The sequence below is a fragment of the Nomascus leucogenys genome, chromosome 16 (genome assembly GCF_006542625.1).
Source record: "Nomascus leucogenys isolate Asia chromosome 16, Asia_NLE_v1, whole genome shotgun sequence".
NCBI classification, from domain to species: domain Eukaryota; kingdom Metazoa; phylum Chordata; class Mammalia; order Primates; family Hylobatidae; genus Nomascus; species Nomascus leucogenys.
The window spans coordinates 52,444,909-52,460,156 of NC_044396.1; the positions used below are offsets into that span (position 1 = coordinate 52,444,909).

General features: G+C 41.3%; 1 protein-coding gene across 5 annotated transcripts in view; it reads right to left on the reverse strand.

Moving 5' to 3' along the window:
• The window catches only part of RNF19A (ring finger protein 19A, RBR E3 ubiquitin protein ligase), a 92,732-nt gene extending 80,176 nt beyond the window's left edge, over nucleotides 1–12,556 (reverse strand). For all 5 annotated transcript variants that reach the window (XM_030794903.1, XM_030794902.1, XM_030794904.1 and 2 more), the window contains exon 1: nucleotides 12,260–12,556. The gene's annotated coding sequence lies outside the window, so the exon portion shown is untranslated. The remainder of the gene's footprint in view (nucleotides 1–12,259) is intronic.
• Nucleotides 12,557–15,248: the final 2,692 nt, after the last annotated feature.

Sequence of the window (15,248 nt, forward strand, 5' to 3'; positions counted from 1 at the left end):
ACCTCTAAATCATCCCTGAAAAAAACCTTCAAGCTCTCTTTCTCTTCACACAATGGCTGGCTGAATGGAGTAATTCTAGTGAGGCAGAACTTAGAGGACAGAGGAGTGACAAGATGGAAAGAATCTGGATACCTGAGTACTCCACATGGTTCTTAGTGTGAGTGAGAAATAAATTGTTATTGTGTTCCACCATGAGACTTTGGGTTTTCTGTTACAGATACAATTATCTATCTTACTCACCTTAAAGCTGGAAAATATAATAAGATGAGGTAACAAAATTTAGATTAGCTTGAGGGGAAAGGTTTTTTAAATGCTATACAAATATGGGGTAGTGATAGAGTATATTTTCTTGAGTGCGTAAAGCGTGCACTTTGGAGTCAGGATATCTTGAGTTCAAGTTCAGCCTCTGAAACTTACATTAACTATGTGACATTGGGTTAAATTACTAAGACTCAGTTTCTTCAATTGTAAAATGTGAATTACAGTACCTATAGTCCATAGATTATAAAGATTAAATAAAATAACACATCAAGAATTCAGTAAAGGGTATGGTACATGTAATCACTTAAATATTATCTGTAAGTATACTCATCTGAGAAGATAGCGCAAATGTATCTAAATTTACCACGTATTGGGTAAAAAAAAAAAAACAAAACTTATTACACATTAGGTTAGAAATAAAAACAAATGCTTGGCTCTGAAATGGCTTCCCTAATGAATAGGCACTTGGAAGTTTGGAATACATTATTAAAGTACACAAATTTCTCAAAGGTAAGTATAAATAATGTACAGCTAGTACAAACCTACCTCAAGTGGTCTAATATTAAAAATGGAATAAATATTTTTAATTCAACTACTTATAAATGAGGGAGATGGGGATAATTCAACATATCATTAGTGTAGGCGAGTATCAGTTTCCAACAAGTTCTTTAAAAGTAAATGCTTACCAAGACCCAGATATACTCTCTTGGGTTCTAGCCTTAAGATAGTTTCTATAATCTCTCAGAAACAGAAACTCAAAGTTCAGAATAAGCTATTCTCATAAGCCACAAAGCCTCCCAAAAGAGGTATTTCTTAAACAGCTTCACAAACACGCACCTGCCACATCTACCTGTTTAAGTCCATATTTGATTGGGAGAAGAACAAAACGGTGCTTTGTGGTTTTAATAATATTACAAGTAATATTCACTACTCAAGTTATTACAAAAAGTAAGCTGCTGCAGAAAGGAATAAAGCATTACTCATTCAATTTCTCCAATAAAAAACATTTTGGTTAGCTTATTCCAGGCCCTCTTTGACAAGAAGAGCAAACAATACACCATTAGGGAAACCACAGGGAAAGCAGAGTACAAAATGCCAGGTATGATCAAGTGCCCAGAGACATGTAAGTTTTTAAAAAGGTTTAAAAAGATATCTAGCTGTCAAAAACTTCCTTCAACTGGTTAAAATACAGATTGCTGAAGAGAGACTAATTTGAATGCTGTATATCCAAAGGAAAACAGACACATTTTGCTTACTGTGTCTCTTGGTTCTCAACAGAAGGGAAACACTAACCTAGTATTAGATCTTAACCAAGTTTGTCTATGTTTTTGAATTTTAATTTCCATATTCGAAAACTAAGGTGATTAAGACCAGATAATGTCTAAGGTCCCCTAGTTCCAAAAGACTATGATAATAATATACAAATATATAGGCAGTTTTAATACACAGAATACTCTAGGTTAAGCAGATGTTTACAATTTTCTAGGATAAACAAATAATTGTTGTTTCTGTTCTTTACAAAATGTCTCCAAATCTCCCAAGTATTAGTATACTCTTCTTAGTAAATTCAGTGTCAAAGTGAATTTTACCAAGTCTCATGATTAATCTGATTCTATTATTTGGACAATTAGAAGTATTAAGTGTTCGGACCAGGTGCGGTGGCTCACGCCTGTAATTCCAGCACTTTGGGAGACCAAGGTGGGCAGATCACCTGAGGTCAGTAGTTCAAGACCAGCCTGGCTAACATGGTGAAACGCTGTCTCTACTGCAAATACAAAATTAGCTGGACGTGGTGGCACATGCCTGTAATCCCAGCTACTTGGGAGGCTGAGGCAAAAGAATTGCTTGAACCCGGGAGGTGGAGGTAGAGTAAGCCAAGATTGTGCCACTGCACTCCAGCCTGGGTGACAAGAGCAAAACTATGTCTCAAAAAAAAAAAAAGAAAAAAAAAGTATTAAGTGTTTGGACTAATCTTATCCTAACCACATTCTCTGGAAATCCCTCAACTCCATACAAATTATTGATAACAGTAGCATCCCACCTCTCCAATTTTGGAAGCTCATTTGTCTCTTTCTCCTAAAGGACACCGTGAGTAAGGGGGAGGGAAGACCTCTGGTTAGCTAAATCATTGTGTGTGCACACAATTGAATGATATACGCACATAGGAGATAGAGTGCAATCTGTAAGAGGTGTTTGGTAGAGATCCTAGAACTTAGTTTTAAAATTTTCTTCAAACTATAAGGTAATTCTCAGATGGAATAATATCTCTTGGGAACCAAGAGGCACAATAAGCAAAATGTGTCTGTTTCCCTTTGGGTATGTAGTATCGCTTCTCTTTACACAAGTCTCCCGAAAATTGGATTAAAAACTCATGCACAAAGGAAATATTATTAACTGCATAAGGAAAGAAAAGGGAGTATTTTCTAAAGACAGAAAAATCTAGGTAATAATTACACAGCAGGTAAACAATCATAAAGGTTTATCTCTGTTACGGTTTTCTTATTGAGAATTCAAAAGCAACAAAATCAGCTGGGCATGGTATGGTGGCTCATGCTTGAAATCCCAGCACTTTGGGAGGACAAGGCAGGCAGATTACTTGAGCTTAGAGAGTTCAAGAGCAGCCTGGGCATCACGGTGAAACCCATCTCTACAAAAACTATACAAATTAGCTGGGTGTGGTGGTGCACACCTGTAGTCCCAGCTACTTGGGAGGTTGAGGTGGCAGGGTTGCTTCAGCCCAGGAATTCCAGGCTGCAGTGAGCTATGATCACACCCCTGCATTCCACCCTGGGTGACACAGTGAGACCCTGTCTCTGAAAAAAATGAAATAGAAAAAAATTAAAAAATAAAAAAACAAAAGCAACATAATCAGTTTAACTACAATTCTAAAACAGACTATTAAATTAGATGTATCAGATATTTAACCAGTCAACTCCTGGGAGACAGTAATCCAAAGACCAACTTGAAAAAGCAGCCATCAAAAAACAGAGTGGGTCTTTTAAGTAAGTCAAGAAGATACAAAGAGTGAAAAGGCTACAAATTCTGGACCTATTTCACACAGACAAAAAAACTAGTCATGTAAAGGTCCCTATGCTCATGTACTTACTTGCTCTTCTCAAGAGGCTGCACCAACTTTATGTGGCTGTGAAACCTATCCTTCTAGTGACTCTAGCATTCCAATCTAACCTATTTTGTAAGTGAGAAAACTGAATTTAGCGCTAGTAGGTTCGATGTATCACCACTAGTCACATGAGGCTATTTAAGTTAAAATTAAATTTTATTTCCTCAGTTGTGCTAGTCACATTTCAAATGCTCTACAACCATACGTTGCTATCGGCTACCATATTGGACTGAACAGGTCTAGAATATTTCCTTTACCACAGAAAGTTCTATTGAACAGCACTGGTCTAGAGATGTGACTTACCCACACAGCTAACGTGGCAGAGCTAAAGGCTCAGCATTCTTTCTACTATCTTACTGCCTAGACTAGGCCTTCATTAATCACCTGGTATCCAAATTACCACATTAGCCTCTTTGTTAAAGTCTGCTTATAAATTTCCACCGGTTTCCCCGAGATGAAGAATAAATTTCAAGCTTCCTGTGGCATTAAAAGCCCTCCACAGTGCAACCTCAGTTTCTCACTGTTCTACATAAAAACCCCACACTTTAGCCAACTGACCTATTTGTTAAATATCTTAACAAAACATACATAGTTTCACCTCTATGAATTTTCCTACGCCTTTGTCTCTGCCTAGAGTATTCTTTTCCATCTTCACTGCTAGTCCTACTCCTCTTTCAAGGCCCAACTCCTATCTTATCTCCACAATCATTCTAGGTCAGTAACTATAAATAAGCATTACTAAAAGTTACTCCATGCTCTTACATACAAGTTTACAATTTTCTAAATATCATCTAAATATTTTAATATTATTCTTTACTAGAAGGTAGGGAAAAAAGTTAGGCAGAGTAAAGGAGATCAGTGTATGTGTGGTGTCGATTACTATTTTAAACAGGGTGATCACAGTCTCATTGAAAGGGTGGCATTTAGCAGAGACCTGAAGGAGGTAAAGGGGGTGTTCGCTATGTGGAAATCTGGGGAAAGAGCATCCAAGGCACAGAACAGCCACTGCAAAGGGCCTAAGGGAGGGATGTGTCTGGTATGCTTAAGGAATAGCCAGGAGGCCCTAATATGGCTGAAAATAAATGAGCAAGGCAAAGACTATCAGATACATGAGAATGCCAGGTTGTGTGGGGTTAAGGCCACTGTAAGGACTTTGGCTTTTATTCTAAGTGAGACAGGGAAACTTGGGTTTCTAAAGTGACAGAGATAGTTTAAAATCTAAGTTTAAAAGGATCATTCAAGTGTTGTGAACAGATAGGGGAGGTATCAAGGATGGTAGCATGGAGAACAGTTTAAAGACTACTGAAGTAATCTATGACAAAGATGACGATGGCACATCAGTGAAGGTGTTGAGGACATGTTTTGAAGGTAAAACTGTAAGGATTTCCTGACGGATTACAAGAGGATTTGGCCTGATTAATCAGAAGGCTGAAACTGCTATCAACTGAAATGGGGAAGGCTATGAAACACAAGTTTTAAGAGGGAGTCAAGACCAGAAGTTCATTTTTAGACATTTATACTTGAGATCTCTCTTATACCTAGGTGGAGATGTATATCCAAACACCTGTTTGACAAGCCCAGAGTTTAGGAAAAAAGTAAAGCCTAGAGATGTAAATTTTGGAGTTGCTGTTATGTGGATGGTATGTAAAATCGTGAACACAGATGAAATCACTAAAAAGTAAATACTAAAGAGTAGGGAATGAGCCCTGTAGCATTCCAACATTAAGATGTAGGGGAGAAGAGGCGAATCCAGTAAAGGAGACAGAAAAGGTGGAAGGAGGATCATGGAGGAATTACACCTTAAAGAAGACAAAACCTGTTGGTCTATCCTACTAGTGTTTTACTCATTCCCCTCCCCCATGTCAACTACATCTTAAAAAGTATACAAAGAGCAAAGAAGGAGCAAGTTAGGAGAAGAAACGATACAAGCAAAAGTAACAAAATGTATCTTACAAGATATAATCGATTCCTGTTGAGACTGCAGGATATTAAAACACTTCCTCTGGTATTTCTCAGAATTAGAATTCTAACGAAAGGGCTGTTTAGTCTCTGACCGTCACAGCACATGATATAAAACAATGATAATTAGAGATTTTTGGTTTACTGAAGACTTTTGACTGTATAGTAGTTTCCTGTGGCTGCTGTAACAAACTACCACAAACTGGTTGGCTTAAGACAATGGACATTTCTCTTACAGTTCTGGAGGCCAGAAGTCCAAAATCCAGCAGGGCCATGCTCCCACTGGGGCTCGAGGGGAGAATCTGTCCTTTGACTCTTCCAGCTTCTGGTGACTATAAGCATTCCTTGGCTTGCGGTTACATCACTCCAATCTCTGCCTCCATGAGCACACTGCTTCCTGCTTTTCTGCGTGTTGTCTTCTCTGTAATGTGTCTACTTGTCCCTTACAAAGACACTTGTCACTTGATTTTGAGGCTACCTGGATAATCCAGGATGATCTTATCTCAAGATTCTTAACTTAATTACATCTGCAAAACCCCTTTTTCCAAATAACATTTGCAGATTCTGGGGATTAGGATGTGAACATTATCTTTTGGGGGGCTACCATGCAACGCACTACAATATGGTTCTGGAAATTTTTGCTACGGACATCAGTAAGGTATGCTAAATTATGCAAAAATCTAAAGGATATTTAACATCTGTGCATAATTTTAAAAATGGGCCATGTGCACTGGCTCACGCCTGTAATCCCAGCACTTTGGAAGGCTGATGTGGGCAGATCACTTGAGTCCAGGAGTTCTAAATCAGCCTGGCCAACATGGCAAAACCTCATCTCTTGTAAAAAAAAAAAAAAAAAAAAATACAAAATGATTAGCTGGGTGTGGTGGCAGGTGCCTGTAATCCCAGCTACTGGCAGGCTGAGGAATGAGAATCGCTTCAACCTGGGAGGCGGAGGGTGCAGTAAGCCAAGATTGCGTCACTGCACTCCAGCCTGGGTGACGGAGCGAAACTCTGTCTCCAAAAAAAAAGTTTTTATTTATTTATTTTTATTTTTGAGACAGAGATTTGCTTGTCACCCTGCCTGGAGTGCAATGTCGCAATCTCGGCTCACTATAACCCCCACCTCTTAGATTCGAGCGATTCTCCTGCCTCAGCCTCCCAAATAGCTGGAACTGCAGGTGCCAACCACCACACTTAGGTACATTTTTTTTGTATTTTTAGTAGAGACAGGGTTTCACCATGTTGGCCAGGCTGGTCTCGAACTCCTAACCTCAGGTGATCTACCCACCTTGGCCTCCCAAAGTGCTGAGATTACAAGCATGAGTCACCATGCCTGACAAAAGTTGGTTTTATATTAAAGGGTATGGCTATAAGGAGAAATCTATTTGATATGGCTATGTATACAACCAGAAGTCTCAACTGCCTACCAGGTAACCACTGCCACCCTTGCTTTGGATAAAAGAATTACAGTCATTGTACTATATACATCATATACCCTAAGATAATAGGTTTTTCTAAATGGTTATTTTATTTTCCCCACTTACGCATTCACACTACTTACCAGTTCCCATCCTCACTTTCCAAATGACCTTATTTCATGATTTTGATTTAAGGATGCCTATATAAAAAGTCCCATTTATTCCATACAAAAACTGAAAAACAGATTTTTGTTCAGGCAATATTAAATAGATGAGAGGTTTAAAATCTGGTGCTCAAACCAACCTAGTCGCCTCTCCTGATTCTATTTAAGAGCATCTTGTATTGATTTATTGTTACTGATTCCAATGTGGGAGGTAACAGTATATTCTATATGCACTAGTCTCATGGGAACTTCTATCCTGTTTTTTACACTGAGCCTTGCTCTGACTAGTTACTAATAATTAGAGGATCTCTTTTTTAACAGTCTTGTCTGGGTAGCCCAGAGTGTTTGAAAGGCATAATTAACTTATACTAATCCAATGAAATAGATGATGAATATCCTTCCTTATTTTATTTTATTTTAGAGATGGTGTCTCGCTCTGTTGCTCAGGCTGGAGTACAGTGGCACAATCTCAGCTCACTGCAACCTCTGCCTCCCAAGTTCAAGCGATTCTCCTGCCTCAGCCTCCCTAGTAGCTGGCATAACAGGTGCCTGCCACCAAGCCCAGCGAATTTTTGTATTTTTTAGTAGAGGAAGGGTTTCACCATGTTGGTCAGGCTAGTCTTGCCCGACCTCAAATGATCTGCCTGCCTTAGCTCCCCAAACTGCTGGGATTACAGGATTATACACGGGGAAAGACAGTAACACGCAAAGTCATTTTGTGGGGAGATGTAAAACTGAGAGAAGACAGGTAGCCTGACTTTCAATCCAACTCAATAACTCCAATTCGAAGGTGTATGCAATTCTGTATTTGGCCTCAAAAGACACATCAATCAGTTAGAAAAAGACTACAAAAAGACAGAAGTTCTGCAGAAAGAAACATGTCACACAAAACGCCCCTAGAGCTACGGTGTCCAATATGAATAAAAGTATGTAAAGTCACTCATGATAATCTTTTGGATCTACTGGCTTAAATGCATTATGAAAACTAATTTTGCCTGTTTCCTTTTACTTCTTCAATGTGGCACTAGAAAATTTTAAATTATATTTGTGGCTCACATTGTATTTCTATTGGACAACACTGCTGAAGAGATAGTTATAAAATAAATACCTTAGATTGTAGATACTCTAATTCTATTAGCAAATACTTATTCGACATCTTTTATTGTCAGGCTTATGCTAAGTGTTGAGACTTGAAGAATGAACAAAGAAAATGGTCCCTGCCATCACAGAGCTTGCATTATCTCCTATACTTCTGCACATTTCACATAGTCTCATTTGTGATTATGCATTAGAATAACTTAATTTAGAATACCTTACCATTTTCAGGGGCAAATACCAATACTTGACTTAGAAATCACAAAATATAAATCAATAGATTCATGCTAATGAGTTTATTTTTGTGATACAATATTTATATTAATATGTTATATAATATTTATCTGGAAGCCTAACATCATCACATTCCCAAAAGCTTCTCCTGGTTTCTTGCTCCTTCCCTCTAACAACTCTGGCTCCCTCCTTATGGCTCACTTCTACCAGAGTCTCTTCAATTGGCAACCTGCCTGCTATTCAAATCATAAGGACTATTTTTATCCTCAGGGGTCTCCCCAACAGGACAGAAGTTAAAAATGCTAAGTATACATAATTTCATGGGGCCAACTCCAGTTTTTTGAACCAAAGACTCAGTTTTGAAGTTTCTTTGGGGCGTAAACAAGCTAAGGTGATTTTTGAGCAGGATTTTTGCTTCAGAATTCAATGCACAAACTTATTTGAGAGTTAAAACAACTGATCACTTCTGTCATATTGAGTTTCATGTAACAAAACCTTCCCTAATAGGACTTCTAAAACAAATTAACAGTAATTCTTTAGTAAATGATTTATAAAATAAAATACTAGATAAGATCAATAGGATAAGACTATATAATGGTTTTAAGGATAACAGCATAGCTTTTAAAAAAATGTTATCAATAAAAATAATTCTTCAGGTGTTAATGACAGTGATAAAGAGAGCAATGCAAGCACAACCTACTTTATCAAAAAGTGTTACTTTTTTCCACTTTGATATAGAAAGTATCACTGACATATGACAGCTTTTGAGAAACAAATGAAATATACAAGTTTTAAACACCCAAAGTGATTTCACTGCCTGTTTGGTTGAAGCCTATCACCATCTGAAATACAGGTATGTTTAGCAAGGAAATATTATCCCTTAGTCTTTAGCTGTGCAGGTATGGTTAAATACATGAGTTGTTTCAACGTTAGACATCTTCTATCTGCTAACAAAGAACCGGCATGACTTAAAAAAAGAAAATTCATAATTACTTCTAGTTGGAGAAAAAAAATTCCTAAGTAAAGAAAAATTTAGCTATTCTCTGTAAGTAGTAAGATGAATATTTTGATAAATAGCTTTTAAGCTGAAGTACTACTCCATATATAATCATGGGTCCTTTCAAACAATCTAAATTAAACTACCATTTTGCTATGATGTGCTAGTTTGCCAAATACAATGCAATATGCAATCAAATGTAAATTTAGAAATTCAGCTTTACTTTGGGCTTTTGCCCAAGGTGGCCTAATTTTTATCTTGGCAAAGAATGTTAAAAGAGCATAAGCTTATTAGTTCAGTACAAAACCAGCCTGCATTTGACAGTCAGTTTTCACTTATTAATGACATTAGAAAAACGAATAACAATTTCCTAAGATTTCCTATATAACCCGAGTAGAGATGATATAAGTGAGCAATTCAGATGTAAATATTAATATAACAAAATTTATCTCCAGCTTACTCTGTGCCCAGCACTTGACTAGGGACTTTTACATGTTATCACAAATATTTTGCCTTCTTTTCCCTACTTGGAAATTACAGAAAACTACGTATCTCAACCACCTGTGCCCTGTAGATTAAAAACGACAACAACAACAAACTATGTGTGTTGGAGAAGGGGGAGAAATAATTTGAAACCAAAAAATTTCTATATAAATCTAAATAAGTGTTCAAGATACAAACTGCTGCAACAAAAAAAAACCGTGGCGGGGAGGGGGTGTCAGAATCTTCCATAATATACAAGTGATTATTTCAAATAGTTAAAACAAAAAGTTTGCTTTTAATTACCCATACTTAATTCTAAACAACCCCATAACAAATAGTATCCTTCAATCCAACCCCATTAAAATAGAGGTGACCCAAGTGTCTTACATCCTCAACTGCAAACATACTGCTTTACGACTTCACTTACATTCAAATTTGGGAAGTGCATTTACTTTCCACCAAGATGCTAAGTATTTTATTTATTCATCCATGTTCTTGAATGAAGTATCTTTAAAAATACGAATCTTAGCACCTCTCGTATGTTAGGTAGAAAATAGTTTCAGTCAAGCAAAATACATCAAAAACTCAAGAAATGACCAATATTTTTTTTTAAATCCCAAGACTGTCTGGTTGACAGTATGGACAGTTCTTTATATTAAGTCTACTGATCAACTGAGGCATCCCCTAAATGAGAAAACAAAATTTCCAGTGGCCACTATTTGGTACTAAGAATTGGGTTGTGCTTCAACTCCTAAAATAATGTTGCAGTTTTAAAAATTAATCTTACTGGAATCTCCTGGAAGCTGAGACAGTGAAAAAAATACACTAACATTAGTTGCCAACTGTAATTTTTTCCTCAAAGACACCTTGCGATGACATTAAAATATTTTCCATGGACACGTAAAATTTAAACTTCAGTTAAATTTTATACAGTAATTTTAAAAAAGAGAACATTAAGCAGGGCATTAAACTAACAAATTTTAAAAGTGTTTTTCAGCATAATTTGGTTTATTAAGTCCCAAGACTTAATTCTAAATTTTTACCATGAAACTGTAACAAGGAAAGAACATTTGAAAATACGATCATCGCCATTTTCTAGAGAAGTATTTACATTTTAACTCAATTCAGATAGTTCAGTCAGTGTTAAAGAAGCATAAACAGGCAAATACGGTAATGGCTTGCATTATAAACAGAAGTGGTAAAATGTGTATTAAGACGGGTAATGGCAAAACTGAAAATAAAACTTAGGCAAACCGTCAGCCTTCAAACAACCAAAACTCAATGAATCTAGGTTAAAATAAGAAAAGATATAAAAAAAAAAAATGAAAAGACAGCCATGTTCTTTAAAAAATAAAAAGTGTAATGTAAAGATCACAATTTAAGACAACCGATCAAAGGAAAGGACTGCTTTAAGCCTCCACTGTTTACTAACACTTAAAATCCGCATTTCTAGCCAACATCTAGGTTTGAAAATTGCAGCGGCACTTAAACGCTGTCTTTTCTAGCGTCACCCCAACAGAACATTCTGCAACATTGTGGACAGTAAACATTAAGCAAAGTAAAGCATCGTTCGTGTATTTATATCTCCAACGGCCAATGAGAAAAAAATAAACGTTTCTCTCTCCCATATATAGCCTTAACCACTCTCTTCCCTCTTCTTATTTACTGCCCTTGTCGCGGGGTTAATGAACCCTAAACTTCTTTTTCTTCTTCCCATTAATGGAAATGGGAAAAAAAGGGCAACTGCAGAGTGGAACCTAGATAGGAAAAACTGAAAATTCAAAGTAGCAGTATTACTTGCTGGGCGAGGGCTGGGAACACCCTAAAGGCTCAGCTTGGGGAGACAATCCCGGAAGACCCCCGCTAACACATACTTCACCCCAAGGCTACACCATTTTGGTGTGGTGTGTAATTTTTGCTTTTGAAGGAGGTGGTAGCAGTCCCGGACTAACCTTCCTCGGAACACAGCTCCCCTCCCTAGGGCCCCAGGCAGCACGGCTTGCGGGGCGATGTCCCGGCTCCGAATTTGCAGCGAGGCCCGGAAATCGGTCCCGTTAGAGCCGATTTCACTCGTCAGGAATGCGTTCCGCCCCCGCCGCCTCCCCGCGGCAACCGCCCTTGGGTCTCCCCTGCTTTAGGGGCAGAAGACAGCTCGAGGGGAGCGCCGCCTCGGCCCGTCACAATATCGCCAGGCCGGCCGCGGGCCGCACAGGCACCCGGGCCAGGAGGACAGGGCTCGGGGCGGATCCCACGCTCTGCCTCGGCCCCCGCGGCCCGGGAGGCGCCCGCGCCTGGGCCAGGTAGGGGACCCGGAGCTGCCCGAGGCCTGACCCCCTAAGCCGGCCACGGCCCCGAGCCCACGCTGGACACTGGAGGGGGCGCCTTTCCCACCGGACTTCCGAATCCATTTCTGTCCCGGAGAGGGGCGCGAGGGCTGCGGCCCGGCCAGAGCTCCCTGGGTCGTAAGCGAGAGCTGCCCCTTCTCTCCCGCTCCGGGGCGCAAGCTCCTCCGTGTGCTCGCCCGTACCTTTAACTCCTCAGAGCGGCGGCGCAGGGTGGCGGGCGAGTAGGCCCATCTCCCAGCAGCGGCGACAGCAGCCTGAGGAAGCGCGGAGGAGGGTCCTGCCGATGCGCCGAGGCGCCTCTCAACCGGGGCGGAGACGACAGAGGGGAGGAGTCCCGACGGCCGCTTTCCCGAACTCCTCCTCCGCAGTTGTGGCTCGACGGCTGCTCCCGGGAACCAGCGCCGCAACTACCACCTCCCCCTCCCGCAGCCCCCGCTTTCCCCTCCTCCTCCTGCCACTTCTTCCTCCCGCCCCCGGCCGCCCCGCCCCGGCGCGCCGCCCGCGTGCTGTGCGTCATGGCGTCACGCCCACCGGGCCCGCTGCGGGCGGCTCTGGACGCGGTTGTTCCTTTGAGCGTGTTCGTTCCGCGCCCGCGCAGGAGCCGCCCCGCCGCACCCGGGTGGCCCCGACTGCGGCACCCACGCCTGTCCCTGGGGTAGGGGACTTCGCCTCGAGCGCGCCGGGCAGTGGGGCCGGTGTCTCCCTGCCCGGTTCTCCGTGGCCCCGAGAGCGCCTCCTCCAAGGACAGGTCGGGGTGGCTGGAGCTGCGCCCAGTTGAAGGGAGTTGCCAGACTCGGCGACCCTGGCTCTTGGCAGTTTGCCGGGTATTATTCATTCCTTTGTGTTCTCTCAGGGTTCACCTGCTAGATTGGCGGGTCCAGGGAGAGAAGTGCTGGGATGTTGCAGCTCTCGGCGAGAAAATGTCCTTTCCCAGAGGACGGCAGCACCCCGTGCGTCTGCAGCCGCCCTCTTAGTGGACCTGTCTTTGCAGAGGCTGTTAGAAGCAGTACTTAGCCACAATAGCAAGCCTACGTGAGGGTTTGCAGAGTATCTTCCACTCATCTCTTTTATTTAATTTTTTTTTTGCTATTTTGCAGTCACGTAATCAGAATTCCTATGTCATCTCTAATACATTCCTAATTACTTTAATCCAGCTTTATTTGTTCCTTCCTCTCATATCTTTTCAGCCAGTCATATCCCCTTTGAATGTTTCCATCTACACTAGTCTTGGTATTCTTAGTTGAATAAGCAAATTCCGTCTGGGCCTGGTGCATTTCCTCCTGGTTTATTTCTCTTCAAGATTTAGATCACTCTAACATGGAATACTGAGAAACGAATGTGATAGAGGCTGGACAGAATGTCCATTTGCCATCTGTTACTTAACTAAATATATCGCTCTCTCAGTCCTTGTTTAGTGTGTCTGTGTAATTTAAATTAGAAACAAACCAAGGAGCCGTGGTCTTTCCGAATGTACTTGGTATCTTTGGTAACCCAGTAAATGTTTACCAATTAGAAAATTGAACAAGCTAGGCAGTTTAGGTTTAAGTGTCTTTGGCCTTGAATCTTAAAGGAAGTAATTATGGGTATGTTTATTTTCCTTTATGGGAAGTTTTAAAGCTGTTATACTTTTAAATGCTACTTGAAGTCTGCCAGCGACTTTACATATGGGATGCTTTAAGCCTACAGATAGCACAAGAATAGTAAGTTAAGTACCCATACATAATATCCTTCCTGAAAATATATCAACATGTTGGCCGGGCGCGGTGGCTCACGCCTGTAATCCCAGCACTTTGGGAGGCCGAGGCGGGCGGATCACGAGGTCAGGAGATCAAGACCATCTTGGCTAACATGGTGAAACCCCGTCTCTACTAAAAATACAAAAAATTAGCTGGGCGTGGTGGCGGGCCCCTGTAGTCCCAGCTACTCGGGAGGCTGAGGCAGGAGAATGGCGTGAACCCAAGCGGCGGAGCTTGCAGTGAGCCGAGATCTCGCCACTGCACTCCAGCCTGGGCGACCGAGCGAGACTCCGTCTCAAAAAAAAAAACAAAATATATCAACGTTAAACAACATTTCAGCACAGATGGGGCACCGGCTTGAAAGGAGATTTTGAATAAAGAAGCTGTGCAGAATGAAAATGGTCTTACACTCTGTACGACTGTCATATTTTCCAGAGATGTTGCTTCTGGCTTTCTTGGCTTCCTAAAAATTAGAAGGACTTTCTATTCTTCACTAGGCCAAATAAATCTATTAAAAAACAAATACCTATTGAACATCCCCAACTTGAATTCCTAGAGGCACCTCAGACTCAGGCTGTCCAAGATGTAGTTTGCCCTTTCCTCAAAGCGTGCTTTTTTCATTCACCCAGACACAAGCCAGAAACCTAGGATTCTTCCCAGGCCCCATTCTTTTTGTCCCTTCCAATTCATAACTAACCACCAAGTCCTGTTTATTATACCCTGGAAATATCCCTGTGCTCTCTCTTCTATATCTCCCTCTGCTTTTAGAGCAGTGTTTTCAACTTTGGCTGCATATTCTTATGTCCACGTTGCACCCACCAATTAAGTCAGAATCTCTGAGGGTGGTGCTCAGGCATCAGTAGTTTTTAAAACTCCTCAAGTGTGCTGGGCACGGTGGCTCACACCAGTAGTCCTAGCACTTTGAGAAGCAGAGGTGGTTGGATCACTTGAGTCCAGGAGTTTAAGACCAGCCTGAGCAAGATGGCGAAAATACAAAAATTAGCCTGGCGTGGTGGCCCACGTCTGTAGTCCCAGCCACTCCAGGGGGCTGAGGCAGGAGGATCATCTCCATACCCTTAGGAGGTCAAGGCAGCAGTGAGCCCTGGTCACACCACTGCCCTCCAGCCTGGGCAACAGAGTGAGACCCTGTCTCCAGAAAGGGAAGGAGAGAGGGAGAGAAAGAAAGAAAACCAGGCGCAGTGGCTCACGCCTGTAATCCCAGCACTTTGGGAGGCTTAGGTGAGTGGATCACTTGAGGCCAGGAGTTTGATACCAGCCTGGACAACATGATGAAACCTCATCTCTATAAAAAATACAAAAATTGGCTGGGCATGGTGGCACACTCCTGTAATCCCAGCTCCTCAGGAGGCTGAGGCATGAGTCACTTGAACCTGAAAGGCAGAGGTTGCAGTGAGCCGAGATTGTGCCACTGCAC